This window comes from Anolis carolinensis, chromosome 4, assembly GCF_035594765.1.
Source record: "Anolis carolinensis isolate JA03-04 chromosome 4, rAnoCar3.1.pri, whole genome shotgun sequence".
NCBI lineage: Eukaryota > Metazoa > Chordata > Lepidosauria > Squamata > Dactyloidae > Anolis > Anolis carolinensis.
In genome coordinates this window covers 235761647-235781824 of record NC_085844.1, presented here as the reverse complement: position 1 = coordinate 235781824, position 20178 = coordinate 235761647, and positions in this window count along the sequence as shown.

The following is a 20178-nucleotide window of genomic DNA, read 5'->3' as shown; positions in this document are numbered from 1 at the left end:
AACTGTTTTGAAAAGTTTATTTATTTATTTATTTATTTATTTAAAGTATTTATATTCCGCCCTTCTCACCCCGAAGGGGACTCAGGGCGGATCACATTATAACACACATAGGGCAAACATTCAATGCCCATAAACACATCAAAAAGTTACAATTTTTGAACTACAGCTCCCAGAATCTCGTTTGGAATGATGCATCATGTTTCTGTTTCACAGAGCTCTATTCACAGAATGATGCATCATGTTTCTATTTCACAGAGCTCTATTTTTCCTGCTGGGAAAAATTCAGGACATAAAGTGGTTACCATTTGTTCAGACTGTCTTGTGACCCAGATACCACCCCCAAACCTGAGGAGAATATAATGACTCCTCACTCTCTCTTTAAGCACTTGATTATAACAATGATTTTGTATACTAAGCCAAAATTCTGAGATGTCCCTTTTTTATCAATCACAATAACAAGGAGCCTTGTGGCATTTGAGAGGAGTGATAGAGATCCATATTGATGGGTCTGTATGCCTTTCAGACATAAGAATGTATTTTAGATGGCATATTGGGGTCTAGAAATTTTACTCACCTCCACCGAGTAGTCCAGATCTAATTCCGAAGTAAGAAAATGTTCAGGACCGCTGATGTTTATTTATTTATTTATTTATTTATATTCCGCCCTTCTCACCCCGAAGGGGACTCAGGGCGGATCACATTATACACACATGGGGGAAACATTCAATGCCCATAAACACATCAAACAGAGACCGAGACAGACAGACTAGAGAGATGGGCCAAAACTAACAAAATGAAGTTCAACAGGGACAAATGCAAGATACTTCACTTCGGCAGAAAAAATGGAAATCAAAGATACAGAATGGGGGACGCCTGGCTTGACAGCAGTGTGTGCGAAAAAGACCTTGGAGTCCTTGTGGACAACAAGTTAAACATGAGCCAACAATGTGATGCGGCTGCTAAAAAAGCCAATGGGATTCTGGCCTGCATCAAAAGGGAAATAGCGTCTAGATCCAGGGAAGTTATGCTCCCCCTCTATTCTGCCTTGGTCAGACCACACCTGGAATATTGTGTCCAATTTTGGGCACCACAGTTGAAGGGAGATGTTGACAAGCTGGAAAGCGTCCAGAGGAGGGCGACTAAAATGATTAAGGGTCTGGAGAACAAGCCCTATGAGGAGCGGCTTAAAGAGCTGGACATGTTTAGCCTGCAGAAGAGAAGGCTGAGAGGAGACATGATAGCCATGTACAAATACGTGAAGGGAAGTCATAGGGAAGAGGGAGCAAGCTTGTTTTCTGCTGCCCTGCAGACTAGGAGACAGAACAATGGCTTCAAACTACAGGAAAGGAGATTCCACCTGAACATCAGGAAGAACTTCCTCACTGTGAGAGCTGTTCGACAGTGGAACTCTCTCCCCGGGGCCGTGGTGGAGGCTCCTTCTTTGGAGGCTTTTAAGCAGAGGCTGGATGGCCATCTGTCGGGGGTGCTTTGAATGCAATTTCCTGCTTCTTAGCAGGGGGTTGGACTGGATGGCCCATGTGGTCTCTTCCAACTCTACTATTCTATGATTCTATGATTCTATGATCTAACCTTCTTCTGAGGGGATGTTCGATTCTGGCCACAGGGGGGAGCAGCTGCTTCATCATCCACTCTGACGGCACTTCCTCATTCCAAGTCATAAATTAGTTAAACTTGCCTCCCCACTTTTTTTATAAGTGGTACCTTATTTCCTACTTGATAGATGCAACTATCTTTTGGGTTGCTAGGTCAGCAACGAGCAGGAGCTATTTTTTATTTTTAATTGACGGGTGCTCACCCCGCCACAGGCTGGCCTCGAACTCATGACCTCATGGTCAGAGTGATTTATTGCAGCTGCTCAACAGCCTGTGCCACAGCCTGGCCCCCTCCACAGCCCGGCCCCCTAACACAGCTCTCCCCAACCAACCCAATCATCCAAATATATTCAACTCTATTATAGTTTTTATATAACTTCTTATTTTTTATATTTGAATTAGATGTTTGACCTCATCACATGGGGGCAAAATCGATGGAGCCCACTGGCTACCATTATACGACACACTGCAACTTCCAGTGGGATTTTGACTTGAAGGAGAAGGCAATCTGACACATCCTGTGTTGCCTTGGATCAATGGGGGGAAGCTAGGCAGCGGACGCTTGGGATGTGAACATAGGTGAGTCAGGTGATACAGGGCATAGGGTGATGAGTGCCCAGTGCCCCTGGACATACACTGATGGAATCACCACAATTCCAGCGGCACATGTGGAGAGGTCGAAATTTGTCTGAAGAGATCCTAAAATAGGAGATTCCTTAAAACAGATAACTGTCTGCTGTAAAGAAGGACACATGGCTATCTTTGACTGCTGCCCAACTGAGGAATAAGGGGATGAGAAAACAGAGATGGGATGAACTAAGGGCAAGTTTATTAATGTTTACCTATTTAATTGTTTTTTTATGACAAGCAAATCGAAATGGAGGAGTTTTGATGTGGGAGAACTGGAGTAATCGGTCTATCCAGACCAGAGCCTCCAGCCTCACCTGGATGAAAACACCATAGTACCTGAGAAGAATCCCTGAAACTCAGGGTTAGACCCACAAATAAACTGAAAGGCTAATCAGAGAGTGTAAGCCTTTAAGCCACTTTGGCCCCTGGTGAGGGCAAAAAATCCAGAGACTAGCCCCAAAGACAGGAGATTTCTCCCCAACCCCAAGATCACATGATACACAGAAGTAGTTCCAAATTCCCATCCTACACAAAATGTACCAGTACGTGTTGCACCAGATCATATTTCCTCACAACTGCCAAAATAGCAGGCCACTTTCTGCTGTGCCCGGTACCCCCTATTTCCCACCAGATACAAGTAAAATAGCTTTTATACCCTTTTGGGAACCCCGGTGGCGAAGTGTGTTAAAGCACTGAGCTGCTGAACTTGTGGACCAAAAGGTCCCAGGTTCAAATCCTGGGAGCGGAATGAGCGCTCGCTGTTAGCCCCAGCTCCTGCCAACCTAGCAGTTCGAAAACATGCCAATGTGAGTAGGTCAATAGGTACCGCTCTGGCGGGAAGGTAACGGCGCTCCATGCAGTCATGCCAGCCACATGACCTTGGAGGTGTCTACGGACAACGTGTGCTCTTCGGCTTAGAAATGGAGATGAGCACCAACCCCCAAAGTCAGACATGACTGGACTTAACGTCAGGGGAAACCTTTACCTTTACTTTTACTCTTTTGCAAATCATCAAGAAACAGTTCATTGCCTAGGTGAGAAAGGTAAACTCCATCATGTCACAGTAGTTCTGGCCAATGGTAATTGATTTCAGGGTGTGTAATAAATAAAAGCCATTCTGGAGTGCATGCCTCACCTCCCTGTTGACTCTCTTTTGAGCCACATCGAGTAAACAGACATCCCCTTCACCAGGCCAAAGCTTCCAGAAAATAAGGGCAAGCCATACAAGCTTGCTTTGTGGCCACATATATTGAATCTTCCATATATTGAATGGAAAGGGCTTTCTCTTCAAAAGACTTAGGCCATTGGCTTCCAGATAGATATTGCAAGAGGATAAGAGTTTGCTTACCTGCAAGACACATATGGGGCAAGAGGAGAAGATTTGCTCCACAGCAAGACATAGCCATCCCAAAGGCATTCTGATGTGACAAGGATCTGAGGGTTTTTTTTTCTTTAAATTGTACCCAATGGTTTATTTATTTTTTAAATTTACTGTATTTTTATACCCCGCTCTATTTCGCCCCAAAGGGAACTCAGAGCAGCTTCCAGGTTGGGAACAATTCATATCCCTGATGGTCCAACTTATTTGGCAGGGCCATTCCCAATTAATCCCCTTTCATCTCAGTTTTTCAGATGCTTTCAAAACATCTTAGTTTTCCTCTCTTTCTCTCCCTCCCTCCCTTTGTCTTCAGCTTACTTCAGTTGTGACAAACTGAGGCCCCTTCCACACAGCGATATGATCCAGAATATCAGGTAAAATAACCCATAATATCTGCTTTGAACTGGAATATCTGAATCCACACTGCCATATATCCCAGTTCAAAGCAGATAATGTGGGATTTTATTCATCTGTGTGGAAGGGGCTTGAGTTCAAAATGCAAAATGCTGGGATTGGCCCTTGATTTCAGGGGACTAGATACTTAGATTATATTGATATTTCATGAAAAAGTACTACCCTATTCCATTAAAAATGTACAATTCAAAATGAATCAACTGCATTAGCATGAATATTAGAATTACACAATCTTTCTTCCTTATTTTGTTCTCTCCAAAATCATTTATGACATGGTGATGAAATGAAGTGAAAGTGAAAAATCTCCTTTAATAGAACCCATACAATAAACATGTCAGTCTGGGGCATCATTGGATTAATGTGGCAAACAGATGACTGCAGGCTAGAAAGTGTAACCTCACTCAGTAAATTAACATCAATAATTATAAGCTGTAAACAGTAGCAGATATAATTAAGATTGGAGGCCCAAGGGTTGTGTATGCCTAGCTGCTGTTGACATTCTTCAGTGCGGAGTTCTTAATGCTCGAGATCCCTCAGGAGACAGCGAATGTACCCATCTTGCATTAGGCTGAAATAATGTGCCAATGTGTTAAAAGAAATGGCAACTGGTATTTTTTTCTTCCTCTTTTATAAAAAGTAGAAAATTATAAGAGGAGAAAATTCTGCCATTACAATTCTTTGTGTTGCTAAGGGTCCCTTAGCGGCCAACTATTTGTCAGTAGTTACTGTAATCATCACTATATACCCATGGGATTCATACCCACAATTTTACCTAATGACATCTGACAAAATATGTCCTCTCTAAAAATCTTCCACTAAGTTTCTATTTCTATTCAAATATATTCATCACGAACTCTGGGGTTCCATATTTGCAAGTAATGCATTTCCAAAAGTATTGTGGAAAGAGGAAACTGTGGATAATAGTGAACCCTATTAACATGAACAACTACTGCTAGAAGTTATGAAGAGGAGCATTGGAGGAATCTTGTTTCTAGCAGTCTCCACACTACACTGTGATAATTTCCTCCTGAAGTTGTGCACTTCAAAAAACTTCACTATTATCCATGTTTCCTGTTTACACTACATTGTACATTTAGCAACATTTAGCAACACATCCTTTGATGATATACCACATTATATAACGGACACCATTTCACTATGTCACTGTATTTAATGGAGCTTCAAAATGTATCCATGTTGGTATCCAATGAGGGTCCTGGAACAAAACCTAGCAGATACCGAGTTTACTATTGGGCTGAACTCAGGGCTCTTCTGTGTTCCTATATTCTTGGGTCAGAGATAACAGAATTATCTGAGCTATGAAAACAAAGACAAAAAAGGGTACACAAGCCATAGCGATTTCTTCATCAAAACTAGCATTATCTTTTTCTCTTCTGATAGGTAAAGTTGTTTAGAAATTCAACATGTGCATATTTTGAGGCAATTCACTTGATCCACATTTCTTGAGCTGATATGTGGGTTAGAAAACAATGATACTTTTTTGAATGAGTAATGTTGCTTTTGGCATTCAAAAACAAATCCACCAAGTACTTTAGAATGAACATTTTAGGACAAACACAATAAACAGGCATAAAACAGGGACAAAACACAATGAACCGGGGGGGGGGCAAAATGGGGGCACTGCGGTTCAAAATAGGACACCTGCCCCTCTCCAATGAAATTTTCCTTCCGTTGCCTCATTTCTAGCACTGTAGAAAGCAAGGCAGTGATGTTTGTATCCCCTTGGTAACTTTGCCTGCTTTAACTGTATTTCTAAATAATGAAGTTTTCTACGTGTTGTCGAAGGCTTTCATGGCCGGGATCACAGGGTTGTTGTATGTCTTTCAGGCTGTGTGGCCATGTTCCAGAAGTATTCTCTCCTGACGTTTCGCCCACATCTATGGCAGGCATCCTCAGAGGTTGTGAGGTATGGATAAACTAAGTAAGGAAAGGAAAGAATATATATCTGTGTAGAGTCCAAGGTGTGGCAAGAGTTCTTTGTCACTGGGAGCCAGCATTAATGTTTCAGTTAATCACCTGTTATGGTTGAGCCTTCTGGCTCCGGTACTAGGAGACGGGGTCGTAAGACTCCTCGAGAGTCAGACTCTTTTGAGGAGCGTGAAAGGAAGCGGCTCCGGGACTTATTTGCAGAACCAACAGATGAAGACTCATTTGAGGGTTTTACCGAGGGAATGGAGGAAGAGATGGTTAGCTCAGAGGAGGATGACATGGAGTGGACTCGTTTGAGGGAGGATTTGGGTGTCACCGGCAATGATAGCATGGGAGGCAATTGGCGGGTTGCAAGATCAGACCCATGGACGGGCTGGAGGGATGGAGCGGGATCCACAGCTGGGGATGCTGTGGGGCGTAGTCAAAGGTGTTTTAGCTCTGATGAGGATGATGATGATGAGGCACCTGGAATTAGGATAGCAGCTGACAGCGATGAGGAGTTATGAACTGGGATAAAATGGGGTTTAGGATCAATGGCTAATTGCGTTGGGCAAGGTAATCTGGACGAACGCTTGGGCTCTTGTTGGGGAACTTCCTGAAGACGGGTGTGGATTCGTTCCTGGATACGTAAGTTACCAAGGACACTGGGCATAGACGGCGGGAGGAACTGTGTGGGGTTTTTCTGTGCAACTTGTGTTTAATCTTGATAGCTTGGACCTCCGTCGTCTTTTTGATGGACATTAATTACCTACTCTGGATTGACGCTGGACTGACTGACTGACTACGACCTTGGACTATCCCTTCTGTGGCTATCGGTGGAACTTGTGGAACTTTAGACGTCTGCACTTGGCTTTCGACCTTGGACCGGATTGGGACCCTGCTGACCGCCGTTACCCTGTTTGATGTGCCTGGACCCGGATTTCGTTCGTTGCACGGAGGAGTAAACAGCCTGAGTTACTCATCTGTAGCTTTTGAGTAGCAGAGAGGAATCTGCTGCCCGTTTTTGTGTTCATTTTGACCTCTGTTTACCAACTTTTGTTTGTTTAAATTGTCAGGCTGAAGTAAGCACTTTTGCTTTAATCCGGTTTATCCTTTCGAACCATTTTAATTCAAACGGAGCTGTTTCTGTTACTTTTCACACTGAAGACAAGTGTTTGCCTAGTCCTTTGCTTCCTACGGGCATTTTTTAGTTCTGTAACTTTAATAAACTGTGTTGTACTCTATTTGGTGGCGTTCTGTCTATGACAGATTGCCCAACGCCCGAAAAGAAAGTTTTCCTAGTAAGGTATCCACGTCAAGAAGACGATGGAGGAACTTAAGGCCCGTTTTGACCAGCTGCAGGCTGCATTTTACGCTGCACAAGCAGCACAGCCAGCTAAAGGACATGTAATGACTCCTGAATGTTTTGATGGGTCTCGACACAAATTGCCCACTTTTTTGGCACAAATTGAACTTTATTTTTCTCAGATTAGCGCACAAGCTTTTCCTACGGACACCAGCAAGGTGGCATTTATTTTGAGTCTATTGACCGGTCCTGCGGGACAATGGGCAACTAATTTGATTCTGGGAAATGACCCAGTCAAGGACAATTTAGATGATTTCAAGAAATTATTATCAGACACTTTTGGGGATCCCCTCCGTATGGAAAATGCTAGCTGGGCTCTTTATCGGTTAAAACAGGGGAAAGGGTCTGTTTTGGACTATTTAAATAAGTTTAACTCTTTTCGTCATCAATTAGACTGGGGAGAGAACGCGTTTATGCTTTTGTTTATTGCTGGTTTGAATGATTATCTCCAAGATGAACTGGCGTGATTAGAGCCAGCAGAAAACTGGGACGCTTTGGTGGCTAAGGTTTTGCGTTTGGACGCCCGGTTTGAATCTCGTAAACAGTCTAGGGCTATGTATGCACCATCTGTATCTGCGCCTAGGGCACCTGTGGCAAAGGGGGAGGAGCCTATGGAACTTGGGGTGTTTAGAAAATTGTCAACGGCGGAAAAAGACCGTAGAAGGCAATTGGGATTATGTTTATATTGCGGGACTGCTGGGCATTTTGCTAGGAATTGTAACGTTAAGCCTTCTCAGTTTTCGGGAAAAGGTCAGCCCTAGTGCGACGTGAGTCCAACGCATTAGGGCTTATAAAGCAGTCACTTGAGGGGAAGAAACATGTTTTTGTACCCATTTCTTTATCTGTTGGGGGAAAAGAACTTGCTTCTACTCTGGCACTGCTGGACTCAGGGGCTACGGTCTCGTATGTGGATGTTGGGTTTGCAAGGAAACATAGGCTTCCTACAGTACGTAAAGCATGCGATATATGGGTGGAAGGAGCGGACGGGAAACTACTGGAGTCTGGGGTGGTTAATCGTGAAACCTCAGAAATAACGTGGGAGGTACAAGGAGTAACTGGAGAATTTGTATGGGGCATTACACGGTTACCAAGATACAATGTAATCCTGGGAATGGATTGGTTAACTTTAGTAAATCCTCAAGTGGATTGGGTGAAGCGTACTATAGCTTTTAAAAGGCAGGGATGTTTTGCTTAAAATTCTTCTCAGATTGACATGGAGGGTGTACCTACTGAATATAGGGAATTTCAAGATGTGTTTTGTAAGAGGGAAGCGGATAAGTTGCCGCCTCATAGACCATACGATTGTGCGATTAGATTGGTAGAAGGCGCTAAGTTACAAGCAGGAAGGTTGTATGCTCTAACGGTACCAGAAAGACAAGCCTTGAGAGAATTTCTTGACGAGAACCTAGCCAAAGGGTTTATTCGCCCATCTAGCTCTCCAACTGCTGCACCTGTGTTCTTTGTGGCTAAAAAGACAGGGGAGCTTAGACTAGTATGCGACTATCGGGTTCTTAACAAGCACACCATTCATGATAGATATCCGCTACCTTTGATTTCAGAATTACTATCGAGAGTGCAAGGGGCTAAGATCTTTACTAAACTTGATCTACGGGGGGCGTATAACTTGATTAGAATACGGGAAGGTGACGAATGGAAGACGGCATTTAACACGTGCTTCGGATGTCACGAGTTCCGTGTGATGCCTTTCGGATTATGCAATGCACCTGCTGTCTTTCAAAGATTCATAAATGATGTATTTAGAGATTTAATTGATCAATTTGTAGTGGTTTATTTGGACGATATATTAATTTTCTCTAAGGATGAAAAGGAACATCAGCAGCATGTAAGGCAGGTGTTACAACGTTTACGGGATAATGGGCTTTTTGCTAAGGCCTCCAAATGTGTATTTCACGTGTCTGAGGTTGAGTTCCTGGGACATGTAGTTTCGGGAAAGGAACTAAAAATGGACCCGCACAAAGTTGACGCAGTCAACTCTTGGCAAGAACTCAAGTCTAAAAAAGATGTACAGCGATTCTTGGGGTTTGCTAATTACTATCGGGAGTTTATTCCAAACTTTGCTAAACTTACTGTACCTTTAACACAACTCTTACGTAAGAAGCAACCGTTTGTGTGGGGACGGGAGGCTCACGATGCGTTTATACAGTTGAAATCTAGTTTCCAAGCTGATAATATACTAATACATCCAGACATCGATAAACCATTCATAGTAGAAGCAGACGCTTCTAGTTATGCGTTGGGGGCTGTATTATCTCAAAGGGATTCATCAGGGACCTTGCGTCCCTGTGGATTCTACTCCAGACAACTAACACCTTTTGAACAAAATTACACCATCTGGGAAAAGGAATTGTTGGCTATAAAGGTGGCTTTTGAGGTGTGGCGGCACTGGTTAGAGGGCACACGTCATCAAATTGTGGTCAGATCTGACCACAAGAACTTAGAACATTTACAAACTGCCAAGAAATTGAATCAACGCCAGATTCGATGGGCCTTGTTTTTCTCTAGGTTCAACTTTAAGGTTCAGTTTGTGGAAGGGAAGGTAAATCTACGGGCGGATGCATTATCTCGTAAACCTGAGTTTAAAACTTGCGAGCAAACAGTGCGTCAGACAATATTGCCTACTGCTTCTTTATGCATGGTAGAAAACGAGGCTGGTTTACACACTCAAATTCTAGAGGCTCAAAAGAACGACAACTGGACTCAAGAGCAACTCATATTGCTTTCGGTAGGGACTCGTACTGTGCTGCCTTATTTACAGGACCAGGAGGGGGTATTGGTACGTAATGGACAAGTTTATGTACCGGCGGGTGCACTCAGGTTGGAAGTCATTAGGGCACATCATGATGAACCGATGGCTGGGCATTTTGGTAGGTTTAAGACTGTACAACTTATTACCAGAAATTATTGGTGGCCTAAAATGCGACAGGACATTCTCCGTTATTGTGATAGCTGTGCAGTATGTCAGCAGAGCAAGACGCCTGTCGGGCGCCCTAGGGGATTATTATCTTCATTGCCTGTTCCTGAGAGACCCTGGCAGATTATTTCTATGGATTTCATTTCTGACTTGCCTAGGTCAGGGGGTTATACATGTATTTGGGTGGTGGTGGATCTATTTTCTAAAATGGCTCATTTTATACCTTGTTCAACGATTCCAGCGGCTCCTACATTGGCTTTACTTTTTACCAAGCATATTTTCCGTTTGCATGGGGCTCCTGAGGTTATTATCTCTGACAGAGCTCCTCAATTTGTGTCTTGTTTTTGGAGGCATTTCCATGAGTGTTTGGGAACCAAGTTGAATGTCTCCTCTGCTTTTCATCCACAAACGGATGGACAATCTGAGAGAGTTAATGGGTTGTTGGAGCAGTATTTGCGTTGTTTTTGTCTAGAACAACCGAGTGCTTGGGTAAAATGGTTGTCGGTGGCTGAGTTTGCTTATAATAACACTGTGCATACGTCTAGTCAACACACACCATTTGAGTTAACTTATGGCTTCCATCCGCGGGGAGGGGTGGCGCCGTTGACCAATGTGGTTTCCCCTGATCCGGTGTACCACTCCTCTGAAAGGGCTGCCTTACATGATGTTGCTCGTCGGTTGTTATTAGAAGCTAAGGCAGCGCAGAAGACTCAAGCAGACCGCCATAGACAAGCAGGGGAGGAGTTAGATGAAGGGGATCTGGTTTGGTTATCCTCTAAATATATTAAACATACTGGGGGAAAATTTGCACCACGGTATTTGGGACCTTTCCCTATTGTTAAGAAGATTTCTTCTGTGGCGTTTAGATTGCGCTTGCCACCTTCTTTTAAGATCCACCCCGTCTTTCATCGCTCTTTATTGAAGTTAGATACTTCTGGGCGCCGTAACGCTGTAGCCGAGGAGGTCACTGCTGTGTCCCCACCTTTGGAGGAGGAGGCCTTTGTGAGAGGGGATAGTGTTATGGTTGAGCCTTTTGGCTCCGGTACTAGGAGACAGGGTCGTAAGACTCCTCGAGAGTCAGACTCTTTTGAGGAGCGTGAAAGGAAGCGGCTCCGGGACTTATTTGCAGAACCAACAGATGAAGACTCATTTGAGGGTTTTACCGAGGGAATGGAGGAAGAGATGGTTAGCTCAGAGGAGGATGACATGGAGTGGACTCGTGTGAGGGAGGATTTGGGTGTCACCGGCAATGATAGCATGGGAGGCAATTGGCGGGTTGCAGGATCAGACCCATGGACGGGCTGGAGGGATGGAGCGGGATCCACAGCTGGGGATGCTGTGGGGCGTAGTCAAAGGTGTTTTAGCTCTGATGAGGATGATGATGATGAGGCACCTGGAATTAGGATAGCAGCTGACAGCAATGAGGAGTTATGAACTGGGATAAAATGGGGTTTAGGATCAATGGCTAATTGGGTTGGGCAAGGTAATCTGGACGAACGCTTGGGCTCTTGTTGGGGAACTTCCTGAAGACGGGTGTGATCCGTTGCTGGATACGTAAGTTACCAAGGACACTGGGCATAGACGGCGGGAGGAAATGTGTGGGGTTTTTCTGTGCAACTTGTGTTTAATCTTGATAGCTTGGACCTCCGTCGTCTTTTTGACGGACATTAATTACCTACTCTGGATTGACGCTGGACTGACTGACTGACTACGACCTTGGACTATCCCTTCTGTGGCTATCAGTGGAACTTGTGGAACTTTAGACGTCTGCACTTGGCTTTCGACCTTGGACCGGATTGGGACCCTGCTGACCGCCGGTACCCTGTTTGATGTGCCTGGACCTGGATTTCGCTCGTTGCACGGAGGAGTAAACAGCCTGAGTTACTCATCTGTAGCTTTTGAGTAGCAGAGAGGAATCTGCTGCCCGTTTTTGTGTTCATTTTGACCTCTGTTTACCAACTTTTGTTTGTTTAAATTGTCAGGCTGAAGTAAGCACTTTTGCTTTAATCCGGATTAAACTCCTGTTTAATCCGGTTTATCCTTTCGAACCGTTTTAATTCAAACGGAGCTGTTTCTGTTACTTTTCACACTGAAGACAAGTGTTTGCCTAGTCCTTTGCTTCCTACGGGCATTTTTTAGTTCTGTAACTTTAATAAACTGTGTTGTACTCTATTTGGTGGCGTTCTGTCTATGACATCACCCCAATTAGCATTGGAAATGTTTTGTCCCTTGTCTGGGGACATCCTTTGTTCAGTTAAGCCCTCATTGTGTTGGTTCCCATCTACTGTTTTGATTTTGGAGTTTTGTAATACTGGTAGCCAGATTTTGTTCATTTTCATGGTTTCTTCCTTTCTGTTGAAGTTGTCCACATTCTTGTGGATTTCAATGGCTTCTCTGTGTAGTCTGACATGATAGTTGTTAGAATGGTCCAGCATTTTTGTGTTCTCAAATAGTATCCGGTGTCCAGGCTGGTTTATCAAATGCTCTGCTATGGCTGATTTCTCTGGTTGAATTAGTCTGCAGTGCCTTTCATGTTCTTTGACTCTTGTTTGGGCGCTGCGTTTGGTGGTCCCTATGTATACTTGTCCACAGCTGCATGGTATCCGGTAGACTCCTGCAGAAGAGAGAGGATCCCTCTTGTCTTTCGCTGACCGTAGCATTTGTTGGATTTTCTTTGTGGGTCTGTAGATAGTTTGTAGGTTGTGCTTCTTCATCACTTTGCCTATGCGGTCAGTGGTTCCCTTGATGTATGGTAAGAACACCTTTCCTCTGGGTGGATCTTTGTCTTGACTCTCATGGCTTGTTCTTGGCCTTGCAGCTCTTCTGATGTCTGTGGTGGAGTATCCATTGGCCTGTAGAGCCCAGTTTAGGTGGTTGAGTTCACCTTGGAGGAGGTGAGGTTCGCAGATTCTTTGTGCACGGTCTGTCAGGGCTTTGATTGTGCTCCTTTTTTGACTTGGGTGATGGTTGGAGTTTTTATGAAGGTATCTATCTGTGTGTGTAGGTTTTCTGTAAACTGTGTGGCCCAATTGTTGATTGGGTTTGTGGATGACCAGACATCTAGAAATGGCAGTTTTCCTTCCTTTTCTTTTTCCATGGTGAATTGGATATTTGGGTGGATGCTGTTAAGATGGTCCAGGAACTTGCTGAGTTCTTCCTCTCCATGGCTCCAAATTGTGAAGGTGTCATCTATGTATCTGAACCAAACAGTTGGCTTTTTTGGTGCTGTTTCTAGGGCCTGTTTTTCAAAGTATTCCATATAGAAATTGGACATGTGGACAACTTCAACAGAAAGGAAGAAACCATGAAAATGAACAAAATCTGGCTACCAGTATTACAAAACTCCAAAATCAAAACAGTAGATGGGAACCAACACAATGAGGGCTTGACTGAACAAAGGATGCCCCCAGGCAAGGGACAAAACATTTCCAATGCTAATTGGGGTGATTAACTGAAACATTAATGCTGGCTCCCAGTGACAAAGAACTCTTGCCACACCTTGGACTCTACACAGATATATATTCTTTCCTTTCCTTACTTAGTTTATCCATACCTCACAACCTCTGAGGATGCCTGCCATAGATGTGGGCGAAATGTCAGGAGAGAATACTTCTGGAACATGGTCACACAGCCCAAAAGACATACAACAAGTTTTCTACATTGCTATAAAATTGAGTGAAAAATTCTTATTAGGAAGGAAGATTCCTTCTTACCTCCCCTGATAGCTAATGAACATGTGCCAATGCAGACATGCAAAATTGACATAGTCTGGAAGTAAAATGATGAGTCTGCCTTATACATTGGCACATTTGAAAACTTATGCACCTTGGGAACTTAGCTTTCCAGGACTGTGAACAAAGCTTAGTATTCTGGCTGCATTCATTTCCCATGGCATGTTAATTGTTCGTATCAGAAAAAAAAGAAGAACTTTGCTAGTTGCTAGATTGCTGAATAAAAGTTCTCTGGCAGAGTTTCCCTATCTAGTGAACTCCAGATGTCTTGGATTAGAACTTTCCATAATCCTGGGCATTCACGTGCCTGCTGAAGCTCATGTCTGGTCCTAAATTATATTGGTTACTACCAACTAAAATAGATCCATGGTATCAGCTATCAACACATAAGTAAATCCCATCAATTCAATAGACCAACTGCAATTGGAATTACCAATAGATTCGCACTCTCAAAGGTAGGGAAGGTTATAGTGTTTGCCCTGATATTAATGCATTTTAATATGAAGTCAAGGTACTCACATGATGATATTTGGAGCTCAGGGACATGAACACTTGGAAGATTAAGGGTGGAGGCACCCTTCTCTTTGTCCCACCAATGGGAGAAATATCAATGAGAGGATATAGGAAGAACCTCCTCAGTTATTTCAGGTTGGTGGCCAGATGGGAGCAGCTGTTGGCTTCCTTCTTCTGGTGTCAAATTAAAACTTTTATTAAAGCCTCGGGATCTAATGATTTCATCAAAGTTTGTACAGGTTCTTGTTGTTATTTGCCCTCAAGTCATCTTTGATGTGTGGCAATCCTATGAATGAGCGACCAACAGCCTTTGGCCGCCAGGCTCAGATTTTGCAAACTCAGAACTGAGGTTTCCTTGATTCAGTCCATTCATCTGTAAAGTGTTGAAAGTGTTTCAGTCTATTCTAAGAGCAGCAGTCTCTTCTTTCCAACAAACAGCAGAGCTTGGAAATGTTCTTTTATGAATTATAGCTCCTAGAATCCCTCAGCCAGCACTGTCACAAGCCACATAGCTGGTAGGATTCTAGGATATGCAGACTGGCATCCTGTTCAATAATTGTGATAATAGAATCATAGAGTTGTAAGAGACCTCATGGGCCATCCAGTCCAGCCCCCTGCCGAGAAACAGGAAATTGCATTCAATGCACCCCCACATGTAGAAGGTGCACATTCAAAGCACCCCCACATGATGTTGGAAGCCCACATGGCGCAGTGGTTTGAATGTCAAACCACAACTCCGAAGACCAAGATTTGATATTCTGCTCAGTGATGGAAATCTACTAGATGACCATAAGGATCATCATATGTCAAAAATGAACAAGCCTGATTTACAATCTCATTGTTACACTAATTCACATTTATGGTGGTTGTACCATTGCAATGACCCCAGGTGCCCCTCCAAATCTATCTTGAAAGCCACGCAGCTGCCCCAAGTGAGAAATTTCTGAAGTGATGAAGCTGAATTCAGACAGAATAGAGGTACTTCTGGTCAGTGTGTCAGCAGTAACCAGGAGTGCTTTATCACAGTTAAAGCTAGCAAACCACTGCACGAAAAAAGTCGGACATGGCCATGGTGGTACATGCTTTGATTGCTGGTGTTGTAGGGTTGCAAGATATGGAAGAAGCCTAAAAAGTCACTTTTTGAACTATAATTCCCAGAATGCTTAATCTGGCATGGCTAAATGCAGATTGCTGGACTAAGCCATTATATTACAGCTCTAGACTGCCGGTGACTTGAAAATGCATTTACAGAAGATAGGAATGAAGGAATCAATCTAGATCAGTGTCAAAGTTCATATCTATTCAGTCAACAACAGCAGGGTATTTTTTTCTCTTTTTTTTTAGCTTTAGCACAGAGCTATAGAAAGCAACAAAAGTACTGCAATACAAGAGAACATCATGGAAGTTTTCTTAATGTGTGTGTGTGTATTATGAAAACTGAGAAGAATATACAATTCACTGACACTATTAAAAATTCACATATTGGTTCCATTAGCTCAAATAGCTTCCCCATTGTAGAAAAAACAAAGTTCAATTCATCTGAGAGGACCTTTCCTCTCTCCCAAATGCATTTATCACTTTGCAGAACTACTTGTATTTACTGGAAAACATCTTCAAAAATGATAATCATTGTGAAATCTGCAGATATGCAAAAGAATGGACCAAAATTATTACCTGCATTACACAAATAAAGGACACTTATTGAGTTCAATCCAACTTTCAGAAATAATCCATCCAAAATAATCCATAGCTTTTTGTCATTGATGTTTGTTCTAGAGATGAGATTAGAGTCTTTCTCTACCAAATATATATCTCATTTAAATTTAGAAGGCAGTTAGACATGTATCCAATAGACACAAGCCATCAAGTTTAGTGGAACTTTTAATTATCAAATCAACTTTGACTTGTGGCAACTTGATGAATGAGAGACTTCCAAGAGCCCCAGTCATTTATTTCCTGCTCAGGTCTTGTAAGTTCAGCTTTTTTTTTGTTGAGTCAATCCAGTTGTAAAGAAATCCTCTTCTTTTTCTACTGCCTTCCATTTTTCCCGGCATGACCATCTCTTCCAGTGAACTGTCCAATATGGTGACACCAAAGTGAAATTGCAATTTAAATTAAAAAAAATTAAGAACACTCATTTGATTAGAAAATGTCTCACTTAATGTGTAACTTAACTGATTTTAAATTAGTTTTTTATCACTGAGAATTGTGTACAGTCACATAGCAAACTCAATTAACTGTTCATGAAAATACAGAAAGGAATCTGCCACAAATGCATCTAATACTTGAAAGACTGCCTTAGCAATATGGGTAATACAAAAGAGACTCACCTGGTGAGAATAGACAGTTTTTGGCATTTAGTTTTAAAAATATTTTTGGAATAGCTGAACATGGTCAAATCTGCTAAGAAAGTACTGACCAATTTATGTATTAAAGTGATCACTTCATTATATGATCAGTTCTCTCCACACAAGCTCATGTTAATTTACAACTGACAACTATATATTAAATTGGAGTTGGGACCATATGCCCCTATAATGTTATCAAACTTGATGTCCCAGCAATTCTAGGCAGCACAATCAATGTGAGGAATGCCGAGAGTTGCAATCAGATGACATCTGGGCTTTATGACTCTCCTGCATCCAATAATCATCTATCTTCACCCCGGTGGTGAAGTGTGTTAAAGCACTGAGCTGCTGAACTTGCAGACCGAAAGGTCCCAGGTTCAAATCCCGGGAGCGGAGTGAGCGCCTGCTGTTGCTCCAGCTTCTGCCAACCTAGCAATTTGAAAACATGCCAATGTGAGTAGATCAATAGGAACCGCTCCGGCGGGAAGGTAACGGCGCTCCATGTAGTCATGCCGGCCACATGATCTTGGAGGTGTCTACGGACAACGCCGGCTCTTCAGCTTAGAAATGGAGATGAGCACCAACCCCCAGAGTCAGACATGACTGGACTTAACGTCAGGGGAAACCTTTACCTTTTACCTATCTAGGAATTGTGTGTCCCTCCACATGTTGTTAAATGTCATTTCCTAGCACATCTCACGATTCATTATTTTGGCTAAGTCTGACAGGAATTGTGGTCTGACAACATGTAGAGCAATGGTTCTCAATCTGTAGGTTCCCAGATCTTTTGGCCTTCAACTCCCAAAAATCCTAATGGTTTCTGGGAGTTGAAGGCCAAAACACCTGAGGATCCCAGGTTGAGAACCACTGATGTAGAGGATCACACAACTCCCACCTTAGTCTTTCATTCTGCAAAATAGTTTGCAAGACCAAGTTATTGATAAATAGTAAGGCTATTTTAGGTATTATCCAATTCCTCTCCTCGTGGCTGAATGCTTAATGTGTCCTTTGATCCAGTCGCAGTTGAAAGATTATGATGAAAGTAATTTTTCCCCCATCTTGAGGGAAAGACTTTCCAAAACATTCAACGACTAAAGTGCAAGTCCCTGTATGTAATAAATTTTACTTGCTCAAGCATACCAGCAAAATAATTACAGAAGCTATTGTACTCATTAAAGTCAAAGAAAGTGCTAGTTGAATTATTGTCAATTACTGCTGAAGGTTACAAAACTGATTAGCATGTGCAGTATTTGGGGGAAAGAATTATGCACATGTTGACAGTTAACAAATTTCCCTGTCTCCATAAAACCTACACATATTCCTGTTGACTAAGGAAGGACTCAGACAAGATCACTGTTTCTTGATGAGTTTGGTTCTTGGAGCTGAGAAAAATGACAGCTACAAATACATGCAATGGCATAATAATTGTCAGGTGAAACAGAGAGTTATAGTCAAACGATCTTTATTGAAGGCTGGCGTGTCTGTATTTTTGTTTCTCAGGATTTCAGTTATAATTTTCCCAGGATTTACTAATAGCACTGGCTTACAAAAAGCTCTAACTGTGAGTGTAAGAATTTGAGGATGTTGAAAAAAGGAAGGATCAAATCCCTACTGTCAAGACAACTGGGATACGTTTGGTCACACCTTGAGCTCAAATGGATCAGAATGGGGCCATGAGAATTGGGATTCCTACCAGGATTTTAAAATCAGAGTTTTCATGCAGTCATAGTGTTTATAATCTTTATTTTCAATATATCATAGTTTCAGGGTGGGAATCACAAACATATTGAAAAGAACAATAATCCAACAAATAATAATGACGGACAAATGAAGACAAATGGGAGGTGACAACATATCCTTTATTAACACACATTGGGGGTGCCATCCCACTCCATCAGGCTTTTGGAACCCAAAGAACTGGCATCACAATGAGGATTGACCCCCGGAATGGTGGAAGTGGTCCCGGGAGTCAATCCACACAGGACCCACACCTGGAAAGATCCAGACCTTACATTCAGGTCCAGATCTTTCCAAGTGTTTTATTAATTCAGAGTAAACTGGGAAATTCCAGTTTACTCTGGATTAACTTGGATTTACCTGAAGCATAATTTAGACACCTCAGGTAACAGTCCCATGTTTTGGGCTTGCCTAGAAAGGTGTCATGCCCAGCAGTTGATGGTGGTTAGTATAGAGAGGGCTTGGCAGGATCATGACTTGTAGGATGGTGATGTTTCAGAAGGTATATAAAAGATTAATCTTCCTCCTAGTCCTAAAGGGCAGAGTAATCTCTAGGTAAGAACTTACAGGCAGTAGCAATTAAGGGCAGAAGCCTACAAGAGAGATGATGCAACTATGATCTCTTGCATAAAAAGAACCTAGTAGAGACTGCTCTTTGGTGAAAATATCTGCCATATTTGGCCGTGGATACTGGTAGTGTTTCCTCCGTGTTGGTGGATTATGGTATCCAGACCTATGTCATGACCTCTTGTAAACTTTGTCCTTTGTTGAACCTTGAACCAAGATTATTTATTTCTTCATTCATTTACAGTATTCGTATTCTTGTTGCACCCCTAGGCTACTTAGGCACCTCAAAACCACACTGCAGCCCCAGAATATAAGCAAGCAAGCTGTTTATTGAAGGTTATATGCAAGCAGTAGCAAAACAAAGTTCATAGTCAGTAAAATAGGTCTAAATCACAAGAGCAAGGTACTTGAAAATCTTTAAGCAAGAGTCTATAAAAGTCTCTCAAAGAACATAGTCCAAAACAGGATATCAAAGGAAGTCCCAAGAAAGGTATCAAGAATAGTCCAAACAAGATTAATTCCAAGGCATGAGTCAAGTGATAACCACAGGAAACAGGACTAGAAAGCAGGATTAAACTCCAAGATAGTCCAAGGTATGAAGTCAATGCTGAAACACAAGGTGAGGGTCTTGACTAGAATAGAAATCAAACGGCAAAGTCACTGGAATATCCAACTGGATTCACAGGCCAAAACGAGGCTGGAACTTGAAGCAAGATACACGGCTACAGGAATACACAGGAACACGGAACAAAGATCTTCCTCTCTTGAATTAGCAGCGTTACCACCTCTGGCTGTGTCAGGGAAAGCAACCTTTTTTTAAGGGAAATCTAAGGTCTTTTTCCCATGAGAAGATTTCTCATTATTTTGCTTCAAAAGCAACCATCTGCTCCTCCTCAGAAGCTCCCTTTCCCTCCTCTGGTGAGTTATTGCTGTCTTCCTGTCAAACACATTATCTCTCTCCACTGTATCAGTCCCACGTCCAAACGAGAATGTCTATCTGGCACCTGGAGATTCCACCTT